Below are 25,567 nucleotides of genomic sequence, written 5' to 3'. Positions count from 1 at the left end.
ACATTGCTGTTTGTGGGAGCTTGCTGTGCGCAAATTGGCTGCTGCGTTTCCTACATTACAACAGTGACTACACTTCAAAAAGTACTTGATTGGCTGTAAAGCGCTTTGGGACGCCCTGAGGTGGTGAAAGGTGCTATAGAAATACAAGTCTTTTTTTAATCCCAGCAAGGTCCCCTGTTAGTACGGAGTTCGAGAATCTAAGCTGGAGCTGTACAACAGGCCTTGGTCCCCTGAGCTATGTAAGGGATAAAATCAGTCAAGGTTTCCCAAGGCCTGATCCCTGCCCGGTGACTGCAGCTGGTGAAAGCCAGCGTGCGGAGACTCCAGGAGAGAGGGCGTCAAGAGCGGCGGCAGCAGGGAACCATCTGGCCTCTTGGAAACCGTATCCCAGCAACCGTCGGGGGCCCATAGAAACATAGAATGATGCAGCACAGAAGGACGCCATTCGGCCCATCGTACCTGTGCCGGGAGGAGAAGGGGGGGAGGGTATTGGAGGGGAGAGGACGTTCTTTTAATTTGATGGAACATTACTGGGGGTTATTACAGGACAAATCCCCATGAGGGGCATTTTTCAATGATTTTTCTTTTCATGAAAGAAAGACTTAGGAAATAATACTGAGCGGCCTGTGGGTGGCGCTGTCCAGGGAGAGTATAAATACTCGGGCACGGGCCCAGCTTGCGCAGGACATTCTTAATAGGAACTAGTGAAGGACACAACTAGACCTCCATGTTGTGAAACAGTTGTTTAAAGCTTTGTTTAACGCTTAGACCAAGTGCCTAGTATCACAGAATCAACACAGTGCAGATAGAGGCCATTTCGGCCCATCGAGCCTGCACCGACACATATCCCACCCTATCCCCGTAACCCCACGTATTTAATCCCCTAACACTAAGGGTCAATTTATCATAGCCAAATCAACCTAACCTGCACATCTTTGGACTGTGGGAGGAAACCGGAGCACCCGGAGGAAACCCACGCAGACACAGGGAGAATGTGCAAACTCCACACAGACAGTCGCCCGAGGCCAGATTTGAACCCGGGTCCCTGGCGCTGTGAGGCAACAGTGCTAACCACTATGCCACTGTGCCTCCCTAGTAGTTTTCTTACGTCAGTGGGTGCGGTTGTATTGCACTATGGACTAAGGTGGCAATGATTAAGAGGGTTGATTGATACCAAAGGGATGACACGGAGATGTGATAGAACCGTTGCTGGTACCAGTCCAAGGTTATCAACTCTCGGCTCTGCCAAGTGGTTTATAAAATAGAAATCAATCGATCCAAACAATCGGCTAACAAAAAAAATCATTTACTGAGCCTTTAAGAGGAGAGCTGTTTCAACGGTGTCGACTGCATCGGCCACGACTCCACGCAGTGTTGCTCCGGAGCAACGGAACCCAACTGGCAGCTTTTACAGGACGTTTATAAACACACGGGCATCTACCAGCAGAGTAAGTCGACAGTGGTTTGGTGGCGATTGGTGCATGGATTGGCAGTGGTTTGGTGCCGATTGGTGCATGGATTGGCAGTGGTTTGGTGGCGATTGGTGCATGGATTGGCAGTGGTTTGGTGGCGATTGGTGCATGGATTGGCAGTGGTTTGGTGGCGATTGGTGCATGGATTGGCAGTGGTTTGGTGGCGATTGGTGCATGGATTGGCAGTGGTTTGGTGGCGATTGGTGCATGGATTGGCAGTGGTTTGGTGGCGATTGGTGCATGGATTAGGAGGCCGTTTTGTTTGATTAAAATGGTTTGTTGTGGTTCATTTTAGAACTATTTAAACAACACTTGATAGATTTTTAATGTCTAGAAAATCAGTTCATTCATGAGAAATGATTGGTTACTACAGTGTCAATACTAGGACCAATATTAGGTGTCAGCCGTGGCTCAGTGGGCAGCGCTCTCGCCTCTGGGTCAGAAGGTTGTGGGTTCAAGTCCCACCCCAGAGACTTGAGCATATGAAGCTAGCCTGACACTCCCAGTGCAGTGCTGAGGGAGTGCTGCACTGTCAGAGGTGCCGTCTTTCGGATGAGACGTTAAACCGAGGCCCCGTCTGCTCTCTCAGGTGGATGTAAAAGATCCCACGGCCGCTATTTGAAAAACAAGATGGGGAGTTCTCCCCGGTGTCCTGGGCCAACAGTTACCCCTCAATCAACATCACTGGTCATTATCAGGTGGTTGTTTGTGGGATCTTGCTGTGTGCAACCTGGTTGCCGCGTTTCCTACATTACAACAGTGACTACACTTCAAAAAACGTACGTCAGTCACTTTGTGACATTCTTATCTTGTAAAAGGCGCTATAGAAATGCAAGTCTTTAAAAGAAACAGACGAATCCTCTTTTTCTCTTTCTCTCTCATTCCCTTCCACCTGCTTTTATTAGAGTCATCGAGTCATACAGCACAGAAAGAGGCCCTTCGGCCCATCGTGTCCGCGCCGGCCATCAAGCCCTGTCTATTCTAATCCCATTTTCCAGCACTTGGTCCGTAGCCTTGTATGCTATGGCGTTTCAAGTGCTCATCTAAATGCTTCTTGAATGTTGTGAGGGTTCCTGCCTCTACCACCCTTTCAGGCAGTGAGTTCCAGATTCCAACCACCCTCTGGGTGAAAAAGGTTTTTCCTCAAATCCCCTCTAAACCTCCTGCCCCTTACCTTGAAACTATGCCGCCTGGTTATTGACCCCTCTACTAAGGGGAAAAGTTCCTTTCTATCTACTCGATCTATGCCCCTCATTGTGGCTGATCTTGACCCTTTTGTTAGCCAATGCCTCACAGAGTGGTGCGTTGGTGCAAAGATCCAGACTTGAATCAAAAACCAGAGAAGCATGCAGCCCCGGAGACCCTGACCGCCCAGCCCTGCTGCAAATGCTCTGTTCACATTGTAGACTGCAGTTACAGTTTGGCTTTTACTGGGGGGCTGAGGGGTGGGGGGTGGAGGGATGGGGGGGATGAAATGTAAAAACAATGAACTCCAACTACGTACAACACAACACGGGGCACGGGATCACCGCGACCTGGTAAGGGCAACACCACACCGTGAAGGAGCCAGGCAAGTCCACACATAATAACAACAGAAGACGCTGGAAAAACTCAGCAGGCCAGAGCAACATCCGTGGAGAGAGAAATAGAGTTAACGTTTCAGGTCAAAACCCTTCGTCAGAACTGGAAAAAAAGGCAGGAAATGAAACAGATTAAAAGGCAGTTTGGGGGCTGGGAACTGGGGGAGGGGATGAAAGAAGAGACATTAAGAGATATATTCAAGGGGCGACAAAGTCTAAATCATTAATGTACAGTAAACTCTTGTTTAAACGGCACTTAATCATCTGGAATACTTTAATAACCGGCAAAATAGATAACCGGTAATCTTGCCGAAACCATCCAGCACTCGTTTTGCCGAGTCCGAGTCTCCCACAGTGGCCGAGTTAGTCAGTGGTTTTTATTTTTTGTTTGTGTTAAAAATTGCCTTGGTAGGTATACCTCTCTGATACACACATCCTTCTTTGTGCCTGTTATAACGAACGGAATGCCTCCTTTTCTCCAGAATCCTGCGGGCCTCTGGGGGGGGGGAAAAAAAATCAGCTGCTGAAAACTGTGAAAATGGCACGCTAACCCACCGATCCACCCACTTCACAAGTTTGAACTCCTTCATTGAATAGAGTTCAGTTATCAACAGCGCTGAGACCGGTGCTGTTGGCAATTTACAGTAAATTCTTTCTTACCCGGCACCTACGGGACCAGGATGGTGCCGGTTGATGAAAAATTCTGGATAACAGAGAGGTGGACCTACTGACGTAAGAAAAACTACGAGGCACTTGGTCTAAGCGTTAAACAAAGCTTTAATCAACTGTTTTACAACATGGAGGTCAGGTTGTGTCCTTCACTAGTTCCTGTTAAGAATGTCCTGCGCAAGCTGGGCCCGTGCCCGAGTATTTATACTCTCCCTGGATAGCGCCACCCGCAGGCCGCTCAGTTGATTCATGTCACCTATCAAGGCAATTTTTAACACAAACAAAAATATAAACCACTGACTAACTCGGCCACCGCGGGAGACTCGGACTCGGCAAAACGAGTGCTGGATGGATTCGGCAAGATTACCGGTTATCTATTTTGCTGGTTATTAAAGTCATCCGGATGATTAAGTGCCGTTTAAACAAGAGTTTACTGTACATTAACGATTTAGGCTTTGGAATCAAAAACGCAATTTCTAAATTTGCGGATGACACCAAATTGGGGGGGGCGGGGGGGGCGCGGAATAGTCAATACTGAGGAGGACAGCAACAAATTACAGGAGGACATGAATAAACTTGCAGAATGGGCATGTAATTGGCAAATGAAGTTCAACACATAAATGTGAGGTATTACATTTTGGTCGGAAGAATAGGGAGGTCACATCACTTGGAGGGTGCGAGCCTGGGTGGGGTAGAGGAACAAAGGGATCTCGGAGTACAAATACACAAATCACTAAAAGTTGCGACACAGGTTAACAAGGCCATAAAAAAAGCAAACCAAGCACTAGGATTTATTTCTAGAGGGATAGAATTGAAAAGTAGGGATGTTATGCTAAACCTGTATCGAACCTTGGTTAGACCACACTTGGAGTACTGCGTACAGTTCTGGTCGCCATATTATAAAAAGGATATAGAGGCACTGGAGAGGGTGCAGAGAAGATTTACAAGGATGATACCAGAAATGCGAGGGTATACATATCAGGAAAGGATGAACAGGCTGGGTCTCTTCTCTTGACAGAAAGAAGGCTGAGGGGTGACCTAATAGAGGTCTTTAAAATTATGAAAGGTTTTGATAGAGTGGATACAGAGAGAATGTTTCCACTTGTGGGGAAGAGCATAACTAGAGGCCATCAATATAAGATAGTCACCAAGAAATCCAATAGGGAACTCAGGAGAAACTTCTTTACCCAGAGAGTGGTGAGAATGTGGAACTCGCTACCACAGGGAGTGGTTGAAGCGAATAGTATCGATGCATTTAAGGGGAGGCTGGACAAGCATGTGACGGAGAAGGGAATAGAGGGTTAGGCTGATAGATTTAGATGAGGAAAGACGGGAGGAGGCTCAAGTGGAGCATAAACGCCGGCATGGACTGGTTGGGCCAAATGGCCTGTTTCTGTGCCATATATCCGGTGTAGTTCTCTAAATCATCACAATTTTGCCCGTTGCACACTCCCAGGGGCCAGTGCTGTGAGCTGTTGGTGCTTGCCGACTGTATAGGGTGCACTCTAGGTGGATCGGAGGCGAGAGAACTACCACTGAACCACAGCCGACACTTTGGAATGGGGTTCCTCAAAGTCCGGAAGACCTCTCTAATAGAATTAGCTTCAGGCGGGCAATGGGCAACAGTGGCTCTGCCACCATTGCCTTGATGGACACTGTAGAAAGAGTGGGATGTGATGCGGTCAGTCCGGCTTTGCTTTGTAGCGAGTGGAATCTTTTTGTGGCTTTTGTTCTGTAGATTGATCTGACCAAGTCAATCGAAGACCAAGGCCCCTTTGACGTGATCATCCACAAACTTTCGGACTTGATGGTGGAGGCAGATCAGAACGACACACAGTCCCAGCAACTCATCCAGAGGTTTCAGGTAAGCAAGTCATTGCCACCAGCCCCTCGCTCATAGAACGACACCGCACAGGAGGAGGCCATTTGGCCCATCGAAAGAGCCATCCAGCCTAATCCCACTCTCATAGAAACATAGAAGATAGGAGCAGGAGTAGGCCATTCGGCCCCTCGCGCCTGCTCCGCCATTCAATGCGATCATGGCTGATCATCCAAATTCAGTACCCGGTCCCTGCTTTCTCCCCATATCCATTGATCCCTTTAGCCTTAAGAAATATATCCAACTTCTTCTTGAATATATTATAATGAATTGGCCTCTACTGCCTTCTGTGGTAGAGAATTCCACAGGTTCACCACTCTCTGGGTGAAGAAATTCCTCCTCATTTCTGTCCTAAATGGCTTACCCCTTACCCTTAGACTGTGACCCCTGGTTCTGGACTCCCCCGCCATCGGGAACATCCTTCCTGCATCCAGTCTGTCTAGTCCTGTTAGAATTTTATAAGTTTCAATGAGATCCCCTCTCATTCTTCTAAACTCCAGCGAGTATAAGCCCAATCGAACCCTCTCCAGCTCTTGGTCCGTAGCCCTGTGGGTTACGGCACCTCAAGGGCACATCCAAGTACTTTTTAAATGTGATGAGGGTTTCTGCCTCTATCACCCTTTCAGGCAGTGAGTTCCAGACCCCCACCACCCTCTGGGTGAAAAAAGTCCTCCTCAACTCCCCTCTAATCCTTCTCCCAATTACTTTAAATCTATGCCCCCTGGATTTAAACAATTCGCTGTGTAAAAAAATGTTTTCTCATCTCCCCTCTGGTTCTTTTGCCAATCACCGTCAATCTGTGTCCTCTGGTTACCGACCCGCCTGCCAGTGGAAACAGTTTCTCCTTGGGCAGTTACACGCCGTTGAATGATGCCCTGAGGAGCTGGACCCGAGGAGCTGGACTGAGAATTTCCAAATTCACTTTACCTTCATCCCTGTAGCCGGTTCTGTCACTCGTCTACCATAACTTCACCGGAGGAGCGGCAGAAACCCCGGCAAAACAGTCGAGAGCAGCGGTTTGGAGACTGGGGCGAGGATGGAATTGGGCTCATTGGCGACATTTCCCCTTGGTTGGATACCCATGAAAGATCCCACGGCACTATTTTGAAGAAGAGCAGGGGGAGTTCTCCCTGGTGTCCTGGGGCCAATATTTATCCCTCAACCAACATCACTAAAAACAGATGATCTGGTCATTGTCACATTGCTGTTTGTGGGAGCTTGCTGTGCGCAAATTGGCTGCCGCGTTTCCTACATTACAACAGCGACTCCACTTCATTGGCTGTAAAGCGCTTTGGGACATCCTGAGGTTGTGAAAGGCGCTATAGAAATGCAAGCTGTTTCTTACTACTGTTTTAACCCCTTGTGTTCCAGGATTACGTCGACGCCCATCCTCACACCATCCTGTTGGATCCCTTGCCAGCGATGCGGAGGCTCTCCGATCGGTTTCAATCCTACAAACTTATTCAGGAGCTGCAGGCCTTGGACCAAGGTTGGTTCCCCTTGTTGGGCTCTGTCGGCCGGGGGGGGGGGCGGCGCGGTGCGGCGCAAGCTCCACACCAGGGCTTGAGCTCCTGGGCTGACCCCCCGGTGCCGCGCTGATGGAGTGCAGCCTTGTCAGCAGTTCCATTGTTGAAAGCGAGGTGTCAAACCAAGCCTGTGCTGAATGCTGAGAGAGAGAAGGGGAAAGAGAGAGAGAGAGAAGGGGAAAGAGAGAGAGAGAGAAGGGGAAAGAGAGAGAGAGAGAAGGGGAAAGAGAGAGAGAGAGAAGGGGAAAGAGAGAGAGAGAGAAGGGGAAAGAGAGAGAGAGAGAAGGGGGAAAGAGAGAGAGAGAGAGAGAAGGGGAGAGAGAAGGGGAAAGAGAGAGAGAGAGAGAAGGGGAGAGAGAGAGAGAGAGAGAGAGAGAGAGAGGGAGGGGAAAGAGAGAGAGAGAGAGAGAGAAGGGGAAAGAGAGAGAGAGAGAGAGAGAAGGGGAGAGAGAAGGGGAAAGAGAGAGAGAGAGAAGGGGAAAGAGAGAGAGAGAGAAGGGGAAAGAGAGAGAGAGAGAGAGAGAGAAGGGGAAAGAGAGAGAAGGGGAAAGAGAGAGAAGGGGAAAAAGAGAGAGAGAGAGAGAGAAAAAAGGCAGGGGAAAGAGAGAGAGATAGAGAAAAAAGGCAGGGGAGAGAGAGAAAAAGGCAGGGGGCAGAGAGAGAAGGGGAGAGGGGGAAGAGAAGGGAGAGAGGGGAGGGAGAGAGGGAAGAGAAGGGAGAGAGGGGAGGGAAGGGAGGGAGAGAGGGAAGGGAGAGAGAGAGGGAAGGGAGAGGGGGGGAGGCAGAGAGCGGGGGAGAGAGAGAGAGGGAGAGAGAGAGGAGGGGAGGGGGGAGGGGGAAGGGGAGAGAGAATAGAGAGAGAGAGAGAGAGAGAGAGAAAGAGAGAAGGGCAGGGGAGAAAGGAAGAGGGAGATAGAGAGAAAAGGGCAAATTACCGACACAAGTTCAGCCAGTTGTGCAAAGTTAACACCGGGTTTACAGAAATTTAATGTAACCGAGCTGTGCTAACAGGACTCGGTGATTGCCTGTGGCCCTCTCGCTCCACCTGGGAGAGGAGAACGGGTTCATTCTCCACGAAGCCTCGGCCAACATTCCTCCCTCAACCAACGCCCCCGTTAACCGCTCATGCATCTCTGGTTTGCGGGGCGTGGCTGATGCAAAAATGGCTGCCGCGTCTGCCCACGTGGCAGCAGTCACCGCACTTGGAAAGCTCGCTCGTCGCGGTGGCTGAATGAATCTCGCACGGCGCTGCCTCCATGCAGATATTTAACTTCTTTTGAGATTGGGGCCGTGGTCAGTCAAGCAGGTGGCAAACCGGAAACCCGCCAGGGCTGCACCAGGTCACGGGTTGAATTTGAGCCCTCGGGTGGGCATCTGGCATCCGGCCGCTTTCAAAAATGGCGGCCTCCGCATCGCCAGTGTTAACTTGGGCGGTAAAGTAGGGGGTGGGGGGGGGGGGAGGGGGAGGGAGTCGCCAACCCCCCAAGATTGGCTTGGAGTCTCCTGGAATTGAAGACTAATCTCCCGGACACTGCTGCGGACAACAGCCCGGGAAGAGAAAAATCACCGGGGTTCGTCAGAGAAAAAAATCGAAGGCTCGTTTATTAGTTCTAAAAATATTGGGAGATGGGTAGAAAACAGAGGCTGTGTGTGACTGAGGGTCACGAATCGTCCAATCAGGGTAACGAAGAGTCTGTTCGCTTTCCGATTGGCCGTGACAGGCCGCGGCGATGATGGACGTGTCGGGTGACCAATGGTGGGAGCGTGGGGGCGGGGCAGTTTGAGGTCAGGTGTTGACACCTCCAGGAATACGTCCGAACAGAGTTGGCGACCCCAATGGGGCGGCTACCCGACCCGATTTTTGAGGCCGTTCTCGCCCGCTGGCGCCAGGAGCTGAGCAGATCGACCCCAGTGACATTGAACAACTCTCGTCGGCATAATAATGGGCCAGGCAAAGGCAAACTGACACGTTAAACGTGCCTAATTTCTGGCCTTCAATCCTTTTTCTGCGGGTTATTAACTACAACCTGACATGAATCAGACATTCATGAAAGAAAGACTTATGAAATAATACTGCAGGTGGCGCTGTCCAGGGAGAGTATCAATACTCGGGCACGGGCCCAGCTTGCGCAGGACATTCTTAACAGGAACTAGTGAAGGACACAACTAGACCTCCATGTTGTAAAACAGTTGATTAAAGCTTTGTTTAACGCTTAGACTAAGTGCCTAGTAGTTTTCTTATGTCACAACCGATACCTGGTAATGAGCAATGCACGCTCAGCTCTTCCGTCACACCCCTGCCCAGGGCTTTGTCATCTCTCTCTCTCATTTCTCCATTGAATTACCAGCTCGTAAAACATTGGCAACCTGTTTGTTACCTTTATTTAAATGCCTCTGGTGGTCCTGTGTACATGGAACCGTCACAATTACTGCAGGCACTTGAATAAAGTCTCCCCCACCCCCACCTCCGCCACCCTGCACAGGTGAGCGAGTTGTCTGTTGTTGCTCACGGCAATATGCACAGGGAGTTCTAGTCCGGCCACTCCTGTTACTTGTTTCTGCGTCTCGTTTACTTTCTTTAACTTCCTCTGCTCTAGATAATCAGTTCTGCAATCCTCCGTATCTGGAGCTGGCGACAGGAAACCAGAGTGAGATCCTGCGTCTGATTCAAGAACAAAAATTAACCTTTCCATGCAGTGAGTATCTGTGTCTGTCTGTCTGTCTGGCGGCATGTCCATCTCTCTCTCCATCTGTGTGTGTCTCTCCTTTTTCACCCCCTCCCTCTTTTATCTCTTCCCTGCCCTTTCTCTCTCTCTCTCCTGCCCTTCTCTCTCTCTCTCGCTCTTTCCTGCCCTTCTCTCTCTCTCTCTCTCTCCCCGCCCTTTATCTCTCTCTCTCTCTCCCCGCCCTTTATCTCTCTCTCCTGCCCTTTCTCTCTCTCTCTCCTGCCCTTTATTCTCCCTCTCTCTCTCCCTCCTGCTCTCTCAGCTTTTGTGTGATTGAAACCACTCTCGTGTCCCTGCCTGGGGAGGTGCCACTGAGGACGTGTTAACTGTATGTGGAATGTGCTCGAACACACTCCGAGCCTGTCCGACCGCCCGTGTAAAACACGCTCCAGCCTGCATGCTATCCTGTCGGGGCAGGTCACTAAAGCGAAGGGGATAAAATGCGAGGGACACGTAACCGATAAACATCTGCATTGAATAAAAGAAAGTTTAATAAACCCTTGCGGGTTCAACGAGCCTCATAAGTGTACAGCCGTTCCTGGTCCGATTCCCAGCTTGCTCTGAACTAACTCATTTCAGCCAATGAGACGGTAGGGGGCGCGACAATGGGCCTCAGCATCCCGGGGCTAGGGAGAGGTCCGGGGATCCAGCTCCTGATCGCTGCCCCTTCCCCTTTCTTTCTCTCTCTCCCCTTTACTCTCTCGCTCCCTTTACTCTCTCTTTCTCTCCCCTTTATTCTCTCTCTCCCTCCGCCTTTTCTCTCTCTCTCTCCTTTACTCTCTCTCTCTCTCTCTCGCCCCTCCCCTTTACACTCTCTCTCCCCTTTACTCGCTCCCTCCGCCTTTTCTGTCTGTCTCTCTCTCTCGCGTGTGCTCCCCTGCCCAGTGACCCCTGCTGCAAAGTGCAGCTGTGTGGGCATCAGGTGAAGGATCGGGAGCGAGCTGTGATGTGGGTCCCTTGCCACTCGCTGGGCATGTGTGAATGTGCGCGCGTGCTCGCACGTGAAGCGGGGGCAGAGATCAGAGGGCACCCATGGAACGGTGTCCCAGCAGCAGCCAGCGCCTTTAGGCTGGGGGGACGATGGGCTGCGGGGGGGTGCGGGGATCAGCTTAACCAATATTCAGCACCGTTAAAGTTCAGTAGGGGGTTCTAGTTTTCTAATTCTTTTATTTAAACCTAGGCTCACTCTGCAGGGTTGAAAATAGTATTGTAGCGCCGAGGGAGTGCTGCACTGTCAGGGGAGCTGTCTTTCAGATGAGACGTTAAACCGAGGCCCCGTCTAGCCTCTCAGGTGGATGTAAAAGATCCCACGGCCACTATTTTGAAGAAGAGCAGGGGGAGTTCTCCCCGGTGTCCTGGGCCAATATTTATCCCTCAATCAACATCACTTACAAAAAAAAACCCCAGATGATCTGGCCATTATCACATTGCTGTTTGTGGGAGCTTGCTGTGCGCAAATTGGCTGCCATGTTTCCCACATTACAACAGTGACTACACTTCAAAAAGTACTTCATTGGCGGTAAAGCGCTTTGGGACATCCTGAGGTGGTGAAAGGCGCTATTGAAATGCATGTTCTTGTTGATTTTGGTATCAGTGTTGCAGTGTTGATGATACAGGATTCATTGTTGATCATTCAGACTCCCCCTTGCTTGAAAACGCTGTATCATTCTGTTCCCCCCCCCCCCCCCCCCGCCGTTGCTAAGGAGAGTTTTTTTTTAATTTAATTTAATTTTTGATTTCTTCAATTTCAGTTTGTAAAACCAGGATAGCCCAGGGGTCGAGCTCCCATGACGTGAGTAGAAGACTTAATACTTGAGTATTGTGTGCAGTTTTGGTCGCCTTATCTGAGGAAGGATGTTCTTGCCATGGAGGGAGTGCAGTGAAGATTCACCAGACTGATACCTGGGATGGCAGGAATGACGTATGAGGAGAGATTGGGTCGATTGGGCTTATACTCGCTGGAGTTTAGAAGAATGAGAGGGGATCTCATTGAAACTTATAAAATTCTAACAGGACTAGACAGACTAGATGCAGGAAGGGTGTTCCCGATGGTCGGGGAGTCCAGAACCAGGGGTCACAGTCTAAGGATAAAGGGGTAAGCCATTTAGGACAGAGATGAGGAGGAATTTCTTCACCCAGAGAGTGGTGAACCTGTGGAATTCTCTACCACAGAAGGCAGTTGAGGCCAATTCATTAAATATATTCAAGAAGGAGTTGGATATATTTCTTAAGGCTAAAGGGATCAAGGGATATGGGGAGAAAGCAGGGACAGGGTACTGAATTTGGATGATCAGCCATGATCTCATTAAATGGTGGAACAGGCTCGAGGGGCCGAATGGCCTACTCCTGCTCCTATCTTCTATGTTTCTATGTAACACTTAAATACCATATTTATATTCATTTTTAGATGCAGTAAGATGTTGGTATGGAAGTCTTTTATGATCTTGCCAGTTACTGAATAAATCTGAGTGCTTTTGGGTTCTTATCAATGATGATCGGGACCAGTAGCACAGTGGTAATGTTACTGGACTAGTGATCCAGAGGTCTGGACTAATAATCCGGTAGTTCAAGTAGTTCAAAACCCACCATGGCAGCCGGGGAATTTAAATTCAGTTAAATAAATCAGGAATAAAAAGCTAGAATCAGTAATGGTGACCATGAAACTACCGGATTGCTGTAAAAACCCATCTGGTTCACTAATGTCCTTTTAGTGGAAGGAAATCTGCTGTCCTCACCCGGTCTGGCCAATATGTGACTCCAGACCCACAGCAATGTGGTTGACTCTTAACTGCCCCTCTGCCTAGCGAGCCACTCGAGGGTAATTAGGGATGGGCAATAAATGCTGGCCTTGCCAGCGACGCCCACATCCCGTGAACGAATAAAAAAAAAAAATTAAGCTTTCTGATTTGAGGCTTAAACCCATTCCTGAATGAGGAATTCCATTCGGCCCATCGTGCCTGTGCCGGCTCTTTGAAAGAGCTCTCCAATTAATCCCACTCCCCCCAACTCTTTCCCCATGGCCCTGCAATTTATTCCTTTTCAAGTATTTATCCGATTTCCTTTTGAAAGTTACTATTGAATCTGCTTCCACCGCCCTTTCAGGCAGCGCGTTCCAGATCGTAACAACTCGCTGCGTAAAAAAAAAAATTCTCCTCATCTCCCCACCCCCCGGCTTTTTTGATAATGATCCTAAATCTGTGTCCTCTGGTTACCGGCCCTCCTGCCAGTGGAAATTTATTCCCTCTTATCAAAACCTCTCATCATTTTGAACACCTCCATCAAACCTCCCCCAGTGTCCTGGGGGCCAATATTTGGTCCCTCAACCAGCAGCTAAAAACACACGGTCTGGCCAATTATCGCATTGCCGTTTGTGGGATCTTGCTGTGTGCAAAATTTGGCTGCCGCGTTTCCCCCCACGTTGCAACGGCGACCGCACTCCAAAAAAAAGCGCTTTGTTGGGGACGCCCCCCCCCCCGCCGAGATCGTGAACAGCGCGGTATAAATGCAAGTCTTTTCTTTAAACCCGTGCCTCCTCCTCTTCGCAGATGGCTCTTATCTTCAGTGAAGATGGCCTGAGGGATGTGGGTCTACCCTGCGTGCTGCAGAGCTTCATAAACCACAACGCCATCCTCTATAAAGTCTTCGTCGTCGGCCACTCGTACTTCGTTGTGAAGAGGCCATCGTTGAAGAACTTTGCTGTCGGCAAATCGGGTTAGTTCGTCCGCCGGGTTCACTATAAGTCTTCAGCGCCATGTTGGCTTTTTACATAAGAACATAAGAAATAGGAGCAGGAATAGGCCACTTGGCCCCTCGAGCCTGCTCCGCCATTCAATAAGATCATGGCTGATCTTGGGCTCAAAGCCACTTCCCTGCCCGCTCCCCATAACCCTTCACTCCCTTATCTTGCAAAAATCTGTCTACCTCCACCTTAAATGTATTTAATGACCCAGCCTCCACGGCTCTCTGGGGCAGAGAATTCCACAGATTTACAACCCTTTGAGAGAAGAAATTCCTCCTCATCTCAGTTCTAAAAGGGCGACCCTTTATTCTGAAACTATGCCCCCTAGTTCTAGATTTCCCCACGAGGGGAAACATCCTCTCTGCATCTACCTTGTCGAGCCCCCTCAGTATTTTATATATTTCAATAAGATCACCTCTCATTCTTCTAAATTCCAATGAGTATAGGCCCAACCTGCTCAACCTTTCTTCATAAGTCAACCCTTTCATCTCAGGAATCAACCTATTGCATTGTCCTGGTAAGTACCGAACTTTCTCTCAATTCCCAGTAGTAAGGCGTGGCAATCCCACCTGGCAGTGGTCCAGGGGTTTGGGGGGAATTGGGGTATCAGTGTCGACTATCAAGTGTTCTTAATTCCAAGGATGAGAGACTTCAGTTGCGTGGAGAGACTGCAGAAGCTGGGGTTGTTATCCTTGGAGCAGCGAAGGTTGAGAGGAGATTGAATGGAGGTGTTCAAAACCATGAAGGGTTTTGATTGAGTAAATAAGGAAAAGCTGTTTCCACTGGCAGGAGGTAACCGGAGGTCACGGATTTAAGATAATTGGCAAAAGAGCCAGAGGCGAGAGGAGGAAACATTTTTTACGCAGCGAGTTGTTGTGATCTGGAACGCGCTGCCTGAAAGGGCGGTGGAAGCAGATTCAACAGTAACTTTCACAAGAGAATTGGATAAATACTTGAAGGGGAGAAAGTTGCAGGGCTACAGGGAAAGAGTAAGGGGGTGAGTGGGACTAGTTGGAGAGCTCTTTCAAAGAGCCGGCACAGGCACGATGGGCCTCCTCCTTCGAATGGCCTCCTTCTGAGCTGTGTCCTAGAACCATAGAACGGTTACAGCACAGAAGGAGGCCATTGGGCCCGTCGAGCCCGTGCCGGCTCGCTGCAAAAGCACTTCAGCCAGTCGCCCGTTCCCCGTAGCCCTACAAATTTCTTTCCTTCAGGTACTTATCCAATTCCCTTTTGAAAGCCGCGATTGAGTCTGCCTCCACCACCCTTTCAGGCAGTGCATTCCGGATCCTAACCACTCACTGCGTAATGCCTCGCTCGCTGTGTCATTCTATGATTCTCGTGGGCTCTGTTCCTTTTTACTTTTCCCCCTCAATCTTTTCCTACCTCATGTTCTTTGGTTACTTTTCCTCTCCTTCCCTAGCCCGGAGAAACCGAGTCGAATTTTGTCAGCCCAAAGGTCCAGTAGCCTCAGCACAGATCATTGGTTGAATTTTGAGCCACTCTGGTCTGTGTGGCTCCGGACCCCACTGGGCGGGGCTATTATTCACCTGTAAAGGCTGCTGGGCGAGCTGGACAGTGGCTTTCCCCCCCCCCCCCCCCCCGCACCTCTTTCGTGTTGCCTCTTTTGTTTTTGTTCCTCGCTTGATCACACCTGGGACCGCTCAGCTTGTGTCCCACCAGAGCCCCCCGCCCCCCTCCTCCCCCAACTCCATGTGAATGAGGGGCAGCATTAAAACCTCTCCGCCTCGCTCTCTCCTCCTTTAAGACGCTCCTTAAAACCTACCTCCGTGACCAAGCTTTTGGTCACCTGCCCTAATATCTCCTTATGTGGCTCGGTGTCAAATTTTGTCTGATAATCGCTCCCGTGAAGCGCCTTGGGAACGTTAAAGGCGCTATGTAAATGCAAGCTGTTGTTGTTAGAGGCAACAGTTGGGAGAGAGGAGGGGGAGACGATTGGTGGAGGAGGGAGAGAGTTGCCACAGTTTGACCGATTCTGCCTTTGCACTTTCAGATAGGAAAACGATATTCTTTAACAGTCACGAAGTTTCGAAGCCAGAGTCTTGCTCACACCTAACGGAGGTAAGCCCACAGGATTGGCACGTGCTCATTGATTCTCATCCTTGTTTGTGACTCTCTCCATGGCCTCGCCCCCTCCCTAGCTCTGTAACCTACTCCAGCCCTTCAACCCTCCGAGATCTCTGCACTCCTCTGATTTTGGCCTCTTGTGCATCCCTGGTTTCCATCGCCCCACCATTGGCAGCCGTGCCTTCAGCTGCTTGGGCCCCCGAGCTCTGGAATTCCCTCCCGAAACCTCTCCGCTTCTCTGATTCTCTCTCCTCCTTTCAGACGCTCCTTAAAACCTGCCTCTTTCACCTGTCCTAATATCTCCTTATGTGGCTCGGTGTCAAATTTTGTTTGATAATTGTTCCTGTTCTTTGGGTGTTTTTAACTATGTTAAATGCGAAATACATCATAGGATTACATCGGATATACGGCACAGAAACAGGCCATTCAGCCCAACCAGTCCATGCCGGCGTTTATGCTCCACTCGAGCCTCCTCCCGTCTTTCCTCATCTAACTCTATCAGTGTAACCCTCTATTCCCTTCTCCCCCATATGCTTGTCCAGCCTCCCCTTAAATGCATCTCTGCTATTCGCTTCAACCACTCCCTGTGGTAGCGAGTTCCACATTCTCATCACTCTCTGGGTAAAGAAGTTTCTCCTGAATTCCCTATTGGATTTCTTGGTGACTATCTTATATTGATGGCCTCTAGTTATGCTCCTCCCCACAAGTGGAAACATTCTCTCTGTATCCACTCTATCAAAACCTTTCATAATTTTAAAGACCTCTATTAGGTCAACCCTCAGAGACCCAGCCTGTTCATCCTTTCCTGATATTTATACCCTCGCATTTCTGATACCATCCTTGTAAATCTTCTCTGCACCCTCTCCAGTGCCTCTATATCCTTTTCATAATATGGCGACCAGAACTGTACGCAGTACTCCAAGTGTGGTCTAACCAAGGTTCGATACAGGTTTAGCATAACTTCCCTACTTTTCAATTCTATCCCTCTAGAAATAAACCCGAGTGCTTGGTTTGCTTTTTTTATGGCCTTGCTAACCTGTGTCGCAACTTTTAGTGATTTGTGTATTTGTACTCCGAGATCCCTTTGTTCCTCTACCCCACCTAGACTCGCACCCTCCAAGTGATAAATGACCTCCCTATTCTTCCTACCAAAATGTAATACCTCACGTTTATCTGTGTTGCACTTCATTTGCCAATTATATGCCCATTCTGCAAGTTTATTAATGTCCTCCTCAGTTTTGACTATCCCCCCCAATTTGGTGTCATCTGCAAATTTAGAAATATCAAAAGGGAATTGGATAAACACTTGAAAAGGAAAAAATTTGCAGGGCTATTTGGAAAGAACAGGGGAGTGGGATTAATGGGAGAGCTCTTTCAAAGAGCCGGCACAGGCACGATGGGCCGAATGGTCTCGTTCTGTGCTGTAGGATGCTGTGATCTTAAGAAAGACTGGTTATAATGACTGTAAGAATAGACTGAGGCTGCAGTCTGTTGGTGGTGTTGGCCATGGCTCAGTGGCTCGCCCCCGAGTTAGAAGGTTGTGGGTTCAAGTCCCACTCCAGAGACTCGCGCACGTAAAGAAAGAAGATGTATCGGAATGAGAGCTGTGCGCAAAAGAAGGAGGAGAGATCTATAGAAAGAGGGGAGAAAGGACTGAGGCAGCGGTAGTGAAACGGGATTGAAAGTGTGTGAGCCGAGAGATGGAGAAAGAAACGAAAGAATGGAAGGGAGATTAAATAGAGTGTCCAGGAGGGGGTCGCTGTGCGAGGAGAGGCGTGTGGGGCTGAATCTGATTCCCTGCTTTGTTTTTGCTCCGTTCCCGCAGAGGAACGAAGAGGACAGCCTTCCCAGTGGACCGTCGGATGGGATCATCAAATTCATCAGCCGAGGCCTGCAGGTGTCCCTGGGAATGTCGCTGTTTGGGGTCGATATGATTGTCGACAATAAAACCGGCAAGCTGGCGGTGATTGACATCAATGCATTCCCAGGTCGGTGCGAGACGCTGTTGCTGTTTTCTGGGATGTTTATTTGTCCTAATTTCTCCTCATGTGGCTCGGTGTCAAATTTTTGTCTGATTTACGCTCCTGTGAAGCACCTTGGGACGATTTACTACATTAAAGGCACTGTATAAAGTCACAGTCTAAGGATAAGGGGTAAGCCATAGAGGACAGAGATGAGGAGGAATTTCTTCACCCAGAGAGTGGTGAACCTGTGGAATTCTCTTCCACAGGAGGCAGTAGAGGCCAATTCATTAAATATATTCAAGAAGGAGTTAGATATATTTCTTCAGGCTAAAGGGATCAAGGGATATGGGGAGAAGGCAGGGACAGGGTACTGAGTTTGGATGATCAGCCATGATCGCATTGAATGGCGGAGCAGGCTCAAGGGGCCGAATGGCCTACTCCTGCTCCTATCTTCTATGTTTCTATATAAATAGAAGTTGTTTTTGTTGTATAAACATTGTGCACCAATCAGAGCTGAGATTTCTACTTTAAAAAAAAAAGTCTTGCATTTCTATAGTGCCTTCCACCACCCCAGGACGTCCCAGAGCGCTTTACAGCCAATGAAGTACTTTTTTGAAGAGTCGCACTGTTGTAATGTGGGAAACGCGACGGCCAATTTGCGCACAGCAAGCTCCCACAAACTGCAGTTTGACAATGAGCGATGTTGATTGAGGGATAAACATTGGGCCCAGGACACTGGGGAGTACTCCCCCCTGCTCTTCTTCGAAATAGTGGCCGTGGGATCTTTTACGTCCACCTGAGAGAGCAGGCGGGGCCTCGGTTTAACGTCTCATCCGAAAGACGGCACCTCCGACAGTGCGGCTCTCCCTCAGCACTGACACTGGGAGTGTCAGCCTGGATTTTTGTGCTCAAGTCTCTGGAGTGGGGACTTGAACCCACAACCTTCTGACTCAGATGCCAGAATGCTACCGTCCTTCAAATGAGACATTGGCCCAGAAATTCGGGTCGGGGGCAAGGCTCTGACCTGCACTTACCTCGCGCGCCAGCCGTTGAGCTGTGGGCCCGCGTGGAATTCCGATCCGGGGCCTGCTCCAGCTGCCGGCGCGCAGTGTTTGTGTATCCCAGGGGCGCAGTTAGTTCGATGCGTCCCCAGGGATCACGTGGGCCATGGAGAGCCAATCGGAGCTGGGAATGCTCCATTCATAAGTCTGACAGGAAGTGCTGTCAAACTTAGAAATACTACGGGCCCCAAAACATCACTAAATCTTCAAATAAAATTTTTTTTAAATCACATTTTTAAAATAAACTATAAATTACATGAAATAACTTTTAAACAATAATTTAAATTTTTGAAAAAATAATTTTATTTTCTAACGGGGCTAAAAATAAACTTACCTTTCTTTAAAGTATTTAAAAATAATAAACCTGAGGAAAAAATGTTTTAATTTTAATTAATTTACCACTTACCTTGTAAAAAGCGGGCCTTACGCCTGCTTTTTACATGTCTAACTTCTGGAGACTTACCCTCCCGGGAAAACCTGTATAAATTTTTTTTTAAAACCCGAAGTTCAATGCGCACGTGTTGCCTCTCCTGCGCACGCGTTCGACCTCTGAACCCCTGCTTTCAGGGGAACGGAAGTGCCGGTTTCCCGCGCATGCGCAGTGCATGCAGGAAACCTGCACTTCCATTGGGCCATTAAACCGAGGCCCCGTCTGCTCTCTCGGCTGGATGTCAAAGATCCCACGGCCACTATTTCGAAGAAGAGCAGGGGACGTTCTCTCCCCGGTGTCCTGGCCAGCATTTATCCCTCAACCAAACATCACCAAAAACAGATTAAACTGGCCATTCATCTCATTTATTGTCTGTGGAACCTTGCTGTGCGCAATTTGACTGCCACGCGTGGTTCTGTAGCGGTGGCTGGGCTTTAAAAGGCAATCTAGTGGTTATAAAGCACTTTGGCCCGTCCTGTGGATATGTTAAGATATTGGTTCTTTTGTTTCTTTCCCTTTTAAGGTGCGTCTGTCGCTGTTCGTGTGAGGTAACCTGTGAGTGTAATGTTGACTCTCATACTTAAATGATGGTCTCACCTGCCCTCGGGTCAAAGGTCCTCGGCACAATATGGCTTCTCCCACTCCTTACATAAGGTCAAAGGTCCTCCGTACCAGTCAGTACCAGAGCCTAGCCCAGCAGAATAAGCTGTCACTTCCTGTAACTAGTGAATTTTTTTTTTTAAAACAAGTTCATTCTTGGTATATGGGTGTCGTTGGCAAGGCCGGCATTTATTGCCCATCCCTAGTTGCCCCTTGAGAAGGTGGTGGTGAGCCGCCGCCTTGAACCGCTGCAGTCCGTGTGGTGAAGGTACTCCCACGGTGCTGTTAGGGAGGGAGTTCCAGGATTTTGACCCAGCGACGATGAAGGAACAGTGATAGCACAGAATCATACAGCACAGAAGGAGGCCATTCGGCCCATCGTGCCTGTGCCGGCTCTTTGAAAGAGCTCTCCAATTTGCCCCACCCACTCTGCTCTTTCCCCACAGCCCTGCAAACGTTTCCCCTTCAAGTATTTATCCAATTCTCTTTTGAAAGTTACCATTGAATCTGCTTCCACCGCCGTTTCAGGCTGCGCATTCCAGATATGTTTTCCAAGTCGGGATGGTGTGTGACTCGGAGGGGAACTTGGAGGTGGTGGTGTTCCCAGGCGCCTGCTGCCCTTGTCCTTCTAGGTGGCGGGTTTGGGTGGGGCTGTGGAACACACTGCTGTGCATCATTACGATTCTTGCTGTTACTTATTGGATTAGGGAGAGAAAGACAGACTTGCATTTCTATAGCGCCTTTCACAACCACCGGACGTCCCAAAGCGCTTTACAGCCAATAAAGTACTTTTTTGAAGTGTGGTCACTGGGAAACACGGCAGCCAATTTGCGCACAGCAAGCAGCAATGTGATAATGACCAGATAATGTGTTTTTAGTGATGTTGATTGAGTGATAAATATTGGCCCCAGGACACCAGGGGACACACTCCGCTGCTCTTCTTCGAAATAGTGGCCGCGGGATCTTTTACGTCCGCCTGAGAGAGCAGACGGGGCCTCGGTTTAACGTCACATCCCAAAGACGGCACCTCCGACAGTGCAGCACTCCCTCAGCACTGCACTGGGAGTGTTAGCCTGGATTTTTGTGCTCAAGTCTCTGGAGTGGGACTTGAACCCACAGCCTTCTGACTCAGAGGCGAGAGAGGGTGCTGCCCACTGAGCCACGGCCAACACTGGGGGAGGTTAAGGTGGTGAGCTCAACCACAAACCTTCATGTGTGATGTTGACTCACTCGGCCCTGAAATTGTGTGTTTATCCAAGGGGCAGGTTGAATCGAGGCAGTTGGCTCATTTCCTCGTACGGTTTAATATTTGACTCTCCGATGTAAACTCGCAACCAACCCTTCCCGTGTAGCATGAGTCAGATTTTCTCGGCAGTGACAGGTAGCACGCCCCGTCTCCAAGTTTCACCCCTCTTCCCTGCTTGAGTGCTGGGGTTTTTCTTTTGTAAACCCTTTGCCCTCCAGTATCTGGCCGCAATGAGCACTCTTCACCAGCGAGCCTTGATGCTGATTGTGGCTGTTCGACCATGGGGTGAATCGCTTCTGAGCCCAATCCTGTCCTCCCCAGCTCCCCCCCCCCCCCCCACCTCTCTTCCTCTCCCTATTCCTAAAGGTATTACAGCCCCTCTACTGCTGCTGCCCTGGCTGAGATCGGCACAGATCAGGGATTCAACGTGGGGGGTTTTGCAGTCCGAACAATCTTGAGAAGGTGGGGGGGGAAGAAAGACAGACTTGCATTTCTATAGCGCCTTTCCCGACCATCGGATGTCTCAAAGCGCTTTACAGCCACTGAAGTACTTTTTGAAGTGCAGTCAGTGTTGTAATGTGGGAAATGCGGCAGCCAATTTGTGCACAGCAAGCTCCCACAAACAGCAATGTGATAATTACCAGATAATCTGTTTTTTAGTGATGTTGGTTGAGGGATAAATATTGGCCCCAGGACACCGGGGAGAACTCCCCCTGCTCTTCTTTGAAATAGTGGCCGTGGGATCTTTTACATCCACCTGAGAGAGCAGACGGGGCCTCGGTTTAACGTCTCATCCGAAAGACGGCACCTCCGACAGTGCAGCACTCCCTCAGCACTGCACTGGGAGTGTCGGCCTGGTTTTTTTGTGCTCAAGTCTCTGGAGTGGGACTCGAACCCACAACCTTCTGACTGAGAGGCGAGGGTGTTACCCTCTGAGACACTGGCTGGCAAAGGGGCGGAGCTGTGGTTGCTGTTTGTTGATGCTGCCTCCTCGCTCCACAACCGTATGAGGGTGGTCGCCAACCCCTCCAGGATTGCCCTGGAGTCTCCAGGAATTAAGGACTTATCTCCTGGACACGCAGCGAGTGACTCCTGAGAGAAATCCTCGGGGCATGGGAAAAAAATGGTGCCTTTTTTTTTACTTTGGACACTTTTGATGGACACGGAGGAAAAGAAAGGTTGTTCAAGAGCCGTCCAAGCGAAGGGTCTGTTCGCTTTCCGATTGGCCGTGGGGAGGTGGGGTGCCCTGAGGATGGACGTGTTGGGCGGCCAATGGAGGGAGTGAGGGGGGGGGCGGGGCAGTTGGTGGTGGGAGGTCACGTGATGAAACCTCCAGAAACCTCCAGAAACATGGCTGACCAGAGTTGGCGACCCGTCATGTGATGACGCGAGTGAGATCAGCGACTACATGGGGAGCTGAAGCAATGTACGGGCATGATGCCACTTTACAGGGTGGCGGTTCGTACAAACACTGATGGACCGGTAAAGACCCTCTGGTCCGTCCGGTCCGTCCCCACACAATTACGACACCTCGTGCATCACAATATATACATTCCCCACTCCACCCCAAAACCGTGTGATCCCTTAGGAGAGGCAAAAAAAGATAAAACCCACAGGCCAATTTGGGGGGAAAAAATCTGGGCAATTCCTCTCCGACCTATCTCGGCAATCGAAACTAGTCCGGGAGATCGCTCTGGCCCTGCATTCCCTGCAGTGCCTCCCTTCTGTAAGAGGTGACCTCCGCCCCGGCCAGAATCAGGTCCAGCTCTCGCTCGAAGGAATTCAACGAGTCCGCATCCACCGCACGAGCCGGCAGCCTGTTCCGGAGGGCCACTATTCTCTGGGAGAAGAACCACCTCCTGACATCGAACCGAGATCTGGCCGCGTACAACTTAAAATTAGTGACCCCTGGTCCTCCCTAACCTGTTTAATTGGAACAAGCTGTCAACTGGACCACAATCTATTCCCTTCATCGTCTTATAAACCTCGACCTGATCACCCCCAAGTCTATGCTTCTCTAAAGTGTAGAGTCCCAACTCTCTTGGCCTATCTTGGTAACCAAGTTGCTTTAGAAGAATGAGAGGGGATCTCATTTAAACTTATAAAATTCTAACAGGACTAGACAGACTAGATGCAGGAAGGATGTTCCCGATGGCGGGGAGTCCAGAACCAGGGGTCACAGTCTAAGGATAAGGGGTAAGCCATTTAGGACTGAGATGAGGAGGAATTTCTTCACCCAGAGAGTGGTGAACCTGTGGAATTCTCTGCCACAGAAGGCAGCTGAGGCCAATTCATTAAATATATTCAAGAAGGAGTTAGATATATTTCTTAAGGCTAAAAGGGTTCAAGGGATATGGGGAGAAAGCAGGGACAGGGTACTGAATTTGGATGATCAGCCATGATCTCATTAAATGGCGGAGCAGGCTCAAGGGGCCGAATGGCCTACTCCTGCTCCTATCTTCTATGTTTCTATGTTTAGACTGGGAATTAGTCCAGTGGTTCCTCCTCTGCACCCTCTCCAAAGCCTCAACATCACCCATCGGGTGAGGAGACCAAACAAAAGGGGATATGATGATAAAAGTGGGTAGACTTTAATTCCTCTTTGGGGGGCAGAGAGAGCGAGGAATTCCTTTCCGTCTACCTCCCTAATTAATGACCCTTTAATGAAGTCAAACACGGCAATCGTATTTTTGGGAGGGCGAATGGTTACAGAAAACCACGGAGCCTTGCTCCTGCGTTTCACAGAGGATTTTCAGCGCACCAAGAGTCACGGGCTGGTAAAAAGGAAAAAAAATAACTTGCATTTCTACAGCGCCTTTCACAGCATCTCAAAGCGCTTTACAGCAACTTTTTGAAGTGTAGTCGCTGTTGTAATGTAGGAAACGCAGCAGCCAATTTTTGCACAGCAAGCTCCCACCAACAGCAATGATCAGATGATCTGTTTTTAGATGCTGGTTGAGGGATAGACCCAAGACACCAGGGAGGACTCCTCCTGCTCTCCTTCGGAATAGTGTCGACTAGAGAGCAGACGGGGCCTGGGTTTAACGTCTCATCCAAACGACGGCACCTCCGACAGTGCAGCGCTCCCTCGGTACTGGCACCGGGAGGGGTCAGCCTAGGGGTTGGGACTGGGGCTTGAACCCATGACCGCCTGATTCAGAAACAAGAGTGCTACTAACCGAGCCAAGCTGGCTGTTAATAGTCATGACGTGCCAAGTTGGCCAGTGTGTGACACTTTGAGATGTTTCATCCGGGTATGTGAACACAAATTAATTCTTCATGCGTGAGCCCAGAGCTCGAGTGCGGGCAGGCTGTTCCGCCATGAAAAGCATCACATCCTTAGAGAGGGTGCAGAAAAGATTGACGAGAATGATTCCAGGGATGAGGGACTTCAGTTACGTGGATAGACTGGAGAAGCTGGGGTTGTTCTCCTTAGAGCAGGAGAAGATTGAGAGGAGATTTGATAGAGGTGTTCAAAATCATGAGGGGTCTGGACATAGAGAGAAACTGTTCCCATCAGTGGAAGGGTCGAGAACCAGAGGACACAGATTTAAGGTGATTGGCAGAAGAACCAAAGGCGACATGAGGAAAAACTTTTTTATGCAGCGAGTGGTTAGGATCGGGAATGCACTGCCTGAGAGGGTGGTGGAGGCAGATTCAATCGTGGCTTTCAAAAGGGAGTTGGATAAGTACCTGAAGGAAAAAAATTTGCAGGGCTACGGGGAAAGGGCGGGGGAGTGGGACTTGCTGAAGTGCTCTTGCAGAGAGCTGGCACGGGCTCGACGGGCCGAATGGCCTCCTTCCGTGCTGTAGCCGTTCTCTGATTCAATGATTCAAGCCTAGACTGGTCTTCACCTGACCCCTGAACTCCACACTATGCCAATGACCCCTTTCTCACAAGGGGTCATTGGCTGAGCAATCAAGAGATGGAATTCAGGCTAATCCCATTTCCCCCTCCCAGCACTAATTCTAGGGCACTGAGGCCAATTCTAGCTCCTCCCCCCTCTGTTATTTTATCTGCCAAAATCATTTTTTTTTGGCGCGGGGTGTTAACGACTCTTTTTTTGTCCTCCCTCCCCCACAGGATACGAAGGCGTCCCGGAATTCTTCAGCGCCTTGCTGAACCACATCGAGACGATCCTGCGCGAGCGGGAAGGGACTCCCGACAGGAGGAGCGCGGCCGCCAAACCGTCGGGGCCTCACCGCTGGCACCCGGGCCCGTCCGAGCAGGAGAGCCGGGCGACCCGCCACCGCCTCTGACCGCGCCGACAGCCTGGCAGGAGATGCCCTGGAGGGCGGAGGAGTCGCCGGCGGGGGGCGGGGGTGAAGCGGGCATCGGATGCTGGTTGCATCTGGGGAGTTTGCCATCCCGGCACACGACCTTTGCCAACCCAACTGTAAATAGCCACCCCCCAAAAAAAACCAATGGAGTAATGGAATCTCGTAAAGTGGCATTTTGAGAAGTTAAGAGATTCATTAATATTATTGTTAGAGGTCTGGAATTAATGATTTTATATAGATATATATAAATAGAAAGATTTTACTGAAGTTCAATTTCTTTTTCAAAATAAAGTTTTTTCAAAATGC

General features: G+C 49.6%; 1 pseudogene across 1 annotated transcript in view; it reads left to right on the top strand.

The window, feature by feature from the left end:
- Window positions 1–25,567, top strand: part of LOC147096704 (inositol-tetrakisphosphate 1-kinase-like) — a 61,244-nt pseudogene extending 35,677 nt beyond the window's left edge. Inside the window, exons 3-10 of the transcript XR_015074536.1 lie at window positions 5,460–5,585; window positions 6,972–7,089; window positions 9,724–9,822; window positions 11,604–11,644; window positions 13,398–13,563; window positions 15,606–15,673; window positions 17,505–17,667; window positions 25,065–25,567. The product of XR_015074536.1 is annotated as an inositol-tetrakisphosphate 1-kinase-like (transcript). The remainder of the gene's footprint in view (window positions 1–5,459; window positions 5,586–6,971; window positions 7,090–9,723; window positions 9,823–11,603; window positions 11,645–13,397; window positions 13,564–15,605; window positions 15,674–17,504; window positions 17,668–25,064) is intronic.

Source organism: Somniosus microcephalus, chromosome 34 (genome assembly GCF_052327205.1).
Source record: "Somniosus microcephalus isolate GS21.2 chromosome 34, FLI_Smic_1.0, whole genome shotgun sequence".
Lineage (NCBI taxonomy): Eukaryota > Metazoa > Chordata > Chondrichthyes > Squaliformes > Somniosidae > Somniosus > Somniosus microcephalus.
This window is presented reverse-complemented; position numbering and strand designations above follow the sequence as displayed.